Source organism: Balaenoptera borealis (assembly GCF_965194805.1).
Source record: "Balaenoptera borealis genome assembly, chromosome: 12".
Taxonomy (NCBI): Eukaryota; Metazoa; Chordata; class Mammalia; order Artiodactyla; family Balaenopteridae; genus Balaenoptera; species Balaenoptera borealis.
Genome location: NC_138869.1, coordinates 86,606,959 through 86,616,397, shown reverse-complemented (window position 1 = coordinate 86,616,397; position 9,439 = coordinate 86,606,959). Strand labels below are relative to the sequence as shown.

Here is a 9,439-nt window from a genome sequence, read left to right as displayed (position 1 = left end):
AGGTTTAGTCAGGGAAGGCTTCAAGGAAGAAGCAGCTCTTAATGGCAGCCTTGAAGAAAATGTAAAGATTTGGATTAGCAGGAAGGAGGAGTTGAACTTTCCATTTGGTGGAGATGCATTGGTTAAAATGAAATAAATGAATGTGATAATAAACTTAATGAGTGTGATAATAAAAGGGTGGGCGTAGGTGCTGAGGAAGATAAGTTGGAAGGTAGAAAGGGTACATAGAGTGAAAGGAGCTACCTTTCGGGAGGAGTCAGCTTAAGTGAGGAAGAAGTTAAAGGGAAGATGAGACAGGTAAGATGGGGTCAACTGAGTAGAGGCCTTCCAAGGCAGGCTGAGATTTCAGTCTTAACCTGGTAGACAATAGGATTCTTAACAGATCAAGGAAGGTTTCCTGGAGGGGATAGTCTAGCACTCAAATAGAGGAAAGGACGGGGAAACATATGTCCCCATAAACTGATACTACAGTGGAGAACAGAACAGGTCCAGGCTCATCAGAAAATTCTCTGTACAGTCCTGTTGTGTACCCATTCCCCAGCAAGCCCATCGTAGGGAATGGTGTCAGCTCCTGGGAACCTTATTTCCATGACAGTCTGTCTTCTCTTCCTTTCTAGGACCCAAGCAACGTAATAAGCAGGTAAGTGCTGCTTGCTTTTTTTTTTTAACCATTTAGATGTTCCTTTGTTTTTTCTTTCTGTCACCATAACTTATTGAAATGTGGCAAGGGCTGGAAAGGGGTTGTTTGGAGGAAGAGAGGTTCTTCTAGAAAGGGTAAGTTGAAAGGTATTCCATAGAATGGGGGAGGGAGTTCTAGAAAAGTTATTGTCATGGAACTTATGTTAGGATGGTAATGGGATAGGGAGAAATGAAATGGGAGGAGATTATGGGAGAGTATTAGAGAAAATTTAGAATACACATTTGTTTCTAAAACCCGATTTCCTTTTGTTCTTTCTGTACTTGATTCCCAGCTGCCTCTCCTGGCCACAGCTTCCCTCATATTCTGTAGAGCACATTTCATCATCAGATTGTCCTCCATGCTTGCTAGTGGTGGTTTCCTGCTCTCTGCCTGACCATAAGACGAGGAAATGTATATGAGCCATAGAGATAATGGGTTCTTGAACAGTGGGTCTGAGGGAATGTGTGTTAGGCATTTAACATTGACAGTTTTCAAAAATTATACCCACACGATACTCAGAAGCTTTGAACAGAGATAAAAGGGAGGTATTTTGATAATACACTGTTCATCCCAGAGACATTCAAGACTATTGGCATATACTGCACATTTACTGTGGACCAGTTACTGGGTAGAAAGGGGTGTAATGAGATAGGTTACCAGATTCTGGCTGGGGAGACTAGACAGAGACAATTAGAGATGAGTAATTATATAAGAAATGAGAGTGATACAGAATGGGTAAGACTTCTTGCCTGAAAGCATTTTGTCTGATATTAGTAGAGGTATTCTAGGTTTTTTTTGATTAGTGTTTGCATGCTATTTAACCTTTTATCCCTTAACTCTCAACCTTTCTCAGCTGTTACTTTTATGTACCTCTTATAAGCAACATAAAATTTTTTTTCTTTTTAAATAAATTCATTCTGACACTTTTTAATTGGAATATTTAGTATTTATAGCTCCTGGAATATCACCATTTTCATTTATATTTTCAAAAATATTTGCATAATTTGCCAAATGATGTCCTTAAATTTAATTTTTTTATGTCTGAATATATTTGTTTGTTTTGTGTATTTCTACTTTTGACTCCTCTACTTGCCTCTCCCTTCTTTTTTCCATTTTTAATATTTTTTTATTTTTGGTGTGTGTATATCTATGAGCCCTGCTTTTGTCATAGGCCAAAATTTCTAGTATTTGGTATTTTTATTGCTTTCTAGCTATTTTGAAATTTTAAATTTGATTTGCTATTTAACATAAGATTTAAGAAAGAGGATATCTGTCAGTGGCGCTGGGGTTTTTTTCTAGTAGTTTCATGTTTCATAGTTTTTAAATCTTGTGATCAGACAAGTTTGTTGCCATTTCTACCATTTTGGACTTTATTAAGGCTTTCTGTATTGTATGTTGTAAATTTTTGTACAGTTCTAAACACTTAAAAAGAAGGTACATTCTCTGTGTTCTTAGAATAGGATATGATATAGCTCCATGAGGTTTTCCTTAGTAATTTTGTTATTTAGGTATTTTGTATTGATACTTTTTTTTTTTATAAGATATGTGAGGTACATCCTTAACTTTTTTTTTTTTTTTTTTTTTTTTTTTTTATTTATGGCTGTGTTGGGTCTTCGTTTCTCTGCGAGGGCTTTCTCTACTTGTGGCAAGCGGGGGCCACTCTTCATCGCGGTGCACGGGCCTCTCACTATCGTGGCCTCTCTTGTTGTGGAGCGCAGGCTCAGTAATTGTGGCTCACGGGCCCAGTTGCTCTGCGGCATGTGGGATCTTCCCAGACCAGGGCTCGAACCCATGTCCCCTGCATTGGCAGACAGATTCTCAACCACTGCACCACCAGGGAAGCCCCAATACTTATTTTTTGACTTCTTGATATGTCATGGACTAAAAGAAGTCACTCAAAGATTCCTATTAGCAATGAATTTTTGCCGACTTTTCTTGTATTCTTATAGTTTTTGCTTTTTATATTTTGATGCTTTCTTTTCTTTTAAAGAGAGTTATATCTTAATTGTGGATTATAATCTTCTTAGTAACCTAAAATACCCTCTGTTGTCTTATTTAATATTTTTTTGCCTTGAATTTAATCCTGTTTGATAAGATCAAGACCTCAGATTTCTTTCATATTGTATTTAGCTTATATATGTCTGCCCAGCTATACCTTAATTTTAAATTTAAAGCTTTTAAAAATGTATATTTAAAGCTTAATTTTGGGGCTTCCCTGGTGGTCCAGTGGTTAAGACTCCACACTTCCACTGCAGGGGGCCTGGGTTTGATCCCTGGTCAGGGAACTGAGATCCCACATGCCGCACAGGGTGACAAAAAAAAACAAACAAAAAAAGCTTTATTTTAATTTTAATTTGCCTAGTTTATATCCTCAGGTAATTTCTTTAGAGGTTATAGTATTAGTAACATGTTTCAAAGACTTTCAAAGGCAGAAAATGGCTTTCTCTCTTTCTTAACATTGTCTGTAAATGACCTATTGGTGGGTAGAGAATCCTTGGATCATGGCCCTTTCTTCAGAACTCTATATATCTACTCTTTGACTCTGATGTTGAAACCGACCACTTGGAAAAGCAGCTTTTACTCTCTGACCCTTTGGTCCATTGCTGGTGTTTGTGCGCATGCACGTGCTGACGATGGGAAATCATGCCTTTCTCTCAGTGGTTCCCAGTGTGACTTCATTATCTCTAGATATCCCCGGAAGAAGTTCTGGATTGAAAAGCCTATCAGTCCTCCAATCAAAAAGCAGACACAAGAATTTCCAGATAAACTTCTTTCTTTAGAGAAAGGACTCAAAGGATTCCATGGTAAAGGAAGGGGTTCTGAGCCTAGAAACCCTTCTTTCTTTCTCTGTAATGTTTCCTTAGGTTTTGATTGTGGCCGTGGCTTCTCAGAGTTCCTTGCTCTTGTACACGTCACTCACACCATGCAGGGACATTGGGGAGGGAATCTAAGCAAGTCCAAACCAGAGAGCATTCCACATGATAGTCTAAGAATGTTACCTAGACTAAAGCAGAATCATAGTCAATAGGTCTCAGAGTTGGTAAAAAGATATTTCACATTTAACAGTGAGGCAAAAGAAAATTGGGAGGCTATGGAAAACAGTGTGGCATTTCCTCAAACAGTTAAAAATATAATTACCATATGATCCAGCATTCCCACTTTCCAAAGAATTAAAAGCAGGATCTCAAAGAGATATTTGCACACTCATGTTCATAGCAGCATTATTCGCCATAGCCAGGAGGTAGAAGCAACCCAAATGTCCATCAGTGGATGAATGGATAAACAAAATGTGGCATATGCAGACAATGGAATATTATCCAGCCTAAAAAAGGAAGGAAATTCTGACACATGCTACAACATGGATGAACCTTGAGGACATTATGCTAAGTGAAATGAGCCAGTCACGAAGGGACAAGTACTGTATGATTCCATTTATGGGAGGTCTCTGAAGCAGTCAAATCCACAGGAACAGAAAGTAGATTAGTGGTTGGGAGGAGGGGGAAATGCGGAGCTGCTGTTCAATGGGTAGAGAGTTTCAGCTTTGAAGAATGGAAGCGTTTGGGGGGCTTCCCTGGTGGCGCAGTGGTTAAGAATCCGCCTGCCAATGCAGGGGACACGGGTTCCAGCCCTGGGCTGGGAAGATCCCACATGCCGCGGAGCAACTAAGCCCGTGCGCCACAACTACTGCGCCTGTGCTCTAGAGCCCGTGAGCCACAACTACTGAAGCCCATGCGCCTAGAGCCCGTGCTCCGCAACAAGAGAAGCCACTGCAATGAGGAGCCCGCGCACCACAATGAAGAGTAGCCCCCGTTTGCACAACTAGAGAAAGCCCGCGCGCAGCCAAAAATAAATAAATAAATAAATTTATTTATTTAAAGTGAGACAGTGGCATGGACCTATATACACTTCCAAATGTAAAATAGCTAGTGGGAAGCAGCCACATAGCACAGGGAGATCAGCTTGGTGCTTTGTGACCACCTAGCAGGGTGGGATAGGGAGGGTGGGAAGGAGACGCAAGAGGGAGGAGACATGGGGATATATGAATATGTATAGCTGATTCACTCTGTTATAAAGCAGAAACGAACACACATTTGTAAAGCAATTATACTCCAATAAAGATGTTAAAAAGAAAAATGGGGCTGGGACAACTGGACATGCACATGCCAAAAAAAACAAAAACAAAAAACGAATCTAGATGTAGACCTTACACCCTTCACAAAAATTAAATCAAAATGGACCACAGACCTAAGGGTAAAATGCAAAAGTGTAAAACACCTAGAAGCAACATAGGAGGAAACCTAGGTTACCTTGAGTATGGCAGTGACTTTTTAGATAAAACACCAAAGGCACAATCTGTAAAAGAAATAAGTGATAAGCTGGACTGCGTTGAAATTAAAAACATCTGCTCGCAGAAAGGCAATGTCAAGAGAATGAGAAGACAAGACACAGACTGGGAGAAAATTTTGCAAAAGACGCATCTGGTAAAGAACTGTTATTCAAGATAGGCAAAGAACTCTTACAGCTCAACAATAAGAAAACAATCTCGTTTTAAAATGGGCCAAAGGGACTTCCCTGGTGGCACAGTGGTTAAGAATCCACCTGCCAGTGCAGGGAACACGGGTTCAATCCCTGGGCCTGGAAGATCCCACATGCCACGGAGCAACTAAGCCTGTGCGTCACATCTACTGAGCCTACACTCTAGAGCCCGTGAGCCACAACTACTGAGCCCACGTGCTGCAACTACTGAAGCCTGTGCGCCTAGAGCCCATGCTCCACAACAAGAGAAGCCACCGCAGTGAGAAGCCCACACACTGCAATGAAGAGTAGCCCCCACTCGCCACAATTAGAGAAAAGCTTGCATGCAGCAAGGAAGACCCAAACGCAGCCAAAAAAAAAGGACCAAAGACCTTAATAGATACCTTACCAAAGAAGATATACAGATGGCAAATAAGCACATGAAAAGATGTTCCCATTATATGTCATCATGGAAATGCATATTAAAACAATGAGATACTACTACACACCTATTGGAATGGCCAAAATCCAGAACACTAAGAAGACCAAATGCTGGAGAGGATGTGGAATAACAAGAACTCTCATTCATTGCTGGTGGGAAGGCAAAATGGTACAGCTACTTTGGAAGACTGTGCAGCAGTTTTTTACAAAACTAAAAATACTCTTACCAGACAATCCAGCGGTTGTGTTCCTCAGTATTTACCTAAAGGAGTTAAAAACATGTCTACACAAAAATCTGCATATGAATGTTTATAGCAGTTTTATTCATAATTGCCAAAACTTGGAAGCAACTCAGACGTCCATCAGTAGGTGAAGGGATAAATAAACTGTGGTACGTCCAGACAATGGGATATTATGCAGTGTCAAAAAGAAATGAACTAGCAAGACTTGTAAAGACATGGAGGAACCTTAAGTGCATACTACCATGTGAAAGAAGCCAATCGGAAAAGTCTACATACTGTATGATTCCAAGCATATGACATTCTGGAAAAGGCAAAACTGTGGAGACAGTAAAAAGATGTGTTGCCAGGGGTTGGGGAGTGAGGGGAGGAATTAGTAGGCGGAAAATAGAGGATTTTTAGGGTAGTGAAACACTCTGTCTGATACTATAATAATAGACTTATGTTCCTATACATTTGTCCAAACCCACAGAATGTAGAGTTCCAAGAGTGAATCATAATATAAACTACGACTGTGGGTGATGATGATGTGTCGGTGTAGGTTCATCAGTTGTAACAAACGCACCACTCTGCAGGGGACATTGATAACGGGGCACGCTATGCATGTATGGGGGCAGGGAGTATACAGGAAATCTCTGTATATCCCCCTCAATCTTGCTGTGAACTTAAAACTACTCTACAAAAATAAAGTCTTAATAACATGTGAACGAGTGTTATTTAAATACCCAGCATCACAGAAAAGTCTGCCTTCTTGTGAGAGGACTCTTTCACTTGCAAGTTAACAAAACTCGAATGAATCTAGCTTTGGCAAAAGAGGTGTAACATGTTGATTTACCTGGGAAGGCCAGGGGTGAGGCCAATTAGAGACATGATTAGACCCAGGGACTCAAACTTGTCATCAGACCTCAATTTCTCTTCTCTTTCACTGTTCCTGGGGAAGACAGACAATATGATCTCTAACCCCCTCACATTACCCACTTTCACAACTTTAGCAGAAAGATAAACATCTTTCTCACATTGACCATACATAAAGTACTGGAGAGGAAAGACTACACTTGGACCAATCCCTGTTGCTAGGTGGATGTGGTACAACATGGTAACCTGACTGGTCAGGCCTGGGTCATGTGATTTCCTCATCCCTCGGTTCATTATATTTCCTAAGTTATTTGAGGTCATGCTGATTATTAAACCATGTAACTATTAAACAAAAAGACTTTTGCAACTTCTCAGAACCATAAGAAAATAAGTGAGAACATTATTAGAACTGCTGGGTGTCTTTTTATTTCCTCTTCTTTATATTTCTACCTAGCCTTTTGCCTCTTCCAATCCCCAAATTACCTAGAAGACTGGGCTACCTTTCTGGGATCATAATTTTGTCCTGTATTCCTGTGGGAGGAACACAAAGTCCCTTTGACCTCAGCTCTGATCTCTGCGCTCCTGGCTACAGCCCTGTGAGATGCCACACTTTCAGGTGGTTGCCAGAGTCCCCCTTGTGGTGAGCACACTTCTAAGATGGGATTCCCGTCTCCTGGTGTTCATGCACTTGTGTAATTCCCACCTTTGGAGTATAAGCTGGACCTAGTGACTCATTTGTAATAAAGAGAATACAGTGAAGTGGTAGAATTTTATGATCACCAGGGCACAGGATATGAGGGACCGGAGGTCAACTATCCAAAAGTCAGCTGTTCAAACCAGTTGGGGGAAGCACAGACTCCTTATGGAATCTGATGCAGAATGACCCTGCACTCCTTTTCTACCTGAGGGGTTAATCCTCTAGATTTCCACCTCCACAATCCCTGTCATCAGACAGGGTGATGAGGAGGAGACCAGCAGTGGTTCTGATCCTAGGTAGGATGAGCAGGAGATCTGGTCTGCAAAGAGGACGGGAAGTGAAGAAACAAGGACTCCCAAATCTAACACCCGGTGACCCAAACACTTCCCTAGGCCAGACCCTATGGCTAGAAAGATGAGGAGGGTAACAATCTCCAATCTCCCTGTGCTGCCCCCTCTGGCCCAGTTCTCCCTTTCTCTAACTCACAGTAATGTCCCAAGAGTCCACAGAGGTGACACTAAATATATCTCTGCTCATCTCCAGAACAGACCACCATGGCCACACACTCCTGGGAAGTCCTATTCTCTCGATATGTGTTAATTCAGTATGTGCTGCAGAAACCCAAATAACAGTGGTCTCACAGGATGGAAGCCTGTGTGTGTCTCCCATGACAGTGAGGCAGGCAGTTCCAGGGCTGCTAGGGTGGCTTTGCACCATGAGGATGTCCAAGCATCCAGGTCTCCTTGACCTTTGTTTTCTGCTGTCTCTGGGATGTTGCCCTTATTAGCATGACCCAACATACCTAAGACCATGTCATTGGTCCATGAGCAACCAGGGAAAGCAGGAGAGGAGGGAAAGTCTCATTGTGTATCTCCATCAGAGCTCTTGGGTGACCAAGTGCATTGTCAATGAGCAGTAATATTTTGAAAGGAATCTTTTTCTGAGCAGTAAGTTTCAATAGTGGGCTGAAAATATTTAGTCCACCATGTTGTAAACCGATGTGCTCTCATCTAGGCTTTGTTGTTCTATTTACAGATCACAGGCAGAGTAGATTTAGCATAAACCGTAAAGGGCCTGGGATTTGAGGAATGATAAATGAGCACTGGCTTCAAGTTAAAGTCACCAGCTGCATTAGCCCCTAACAAGAGAGTCAGCCTCGCCTCCGAAGTTTTGAAGCCAGGCATTGACTTCTCCTCTCTAGCTATGAAAGTCCTAGATGGCATCTTCTTCCAACAGAAGGCTGTTTCGTCTATACTGAAAATGTGTCATTTAGCGTAGCCGCCCTCAGAAATGGTCTTAGCTGGATCTTCTGGATAACTCGCTGCAGCTTCTACATCAGCACGTGCTGCTTCACCTCACATTTTCATGTTACAGAGACGGCTTCTTTCCTTAAACCTCAGGAACCAACCTCTGCTAGCTTCAGACTTTTCTTCTGCAGCTTCCTCACCTTCTCGGCCTTCATAGAATTGAAGAGAGTGAGGGTCTTGCTGTGGTTTAGAATTTGGCTGAAGAGAATGCTGTGGTTGGTTTGGTCTTCTATTCAGAGCACTAAAACTTTCTCCATATCAGCGATAAGGCTGTTTTGCATTCTTACCATTTGTGTGTTCACTGCAGTAGCACTATTTATTTTCTTCAAGAACTGTTCCTTTGCTTTCACAACTTGGCTAACTGTTTGGTGCAAGAGGCCTAGCATTCAGCCTATCTAGGCTTTTGACGTGCCTTCCTCACTAAGCTTAATCATTTCTAGCTTTTGATTTAAAGTGAAACATGTGCAACTCTCCTTTCACTTGAACATTTAGAAGCCATTGTAGGGTTTTTAACTGGCTTAATTTCAATGTTGTTGTGTCGCAGGGAATCGGGCGGCCTGAGGAGAGGGAGAGAGATGAGGGAACGTCTGGTCAGTGGAGCAGTCAGAACACACACAGATTTATCCATTAAGTTTGTTGTCTTCTATGGGAGTGGTTCCTGGTGCCCTCAAACAATTACAATAATAACATCAAAGATCACTGATCA

General features: G+C 41.6%; 1 long non-coding RNA gene across 1 annotated transcript in view; it reads left to right on the top strand.

The window, feature by feature from the left end:
* LOC309607948 overlaps window positions 1-9,439 on the top strand; it is a 208,849-nt gene that overhangs the window by 128,351 nt on the left and 71,059 nt on the right. The gene's annotated exons all lie outside the window — the stretch shown is intronic.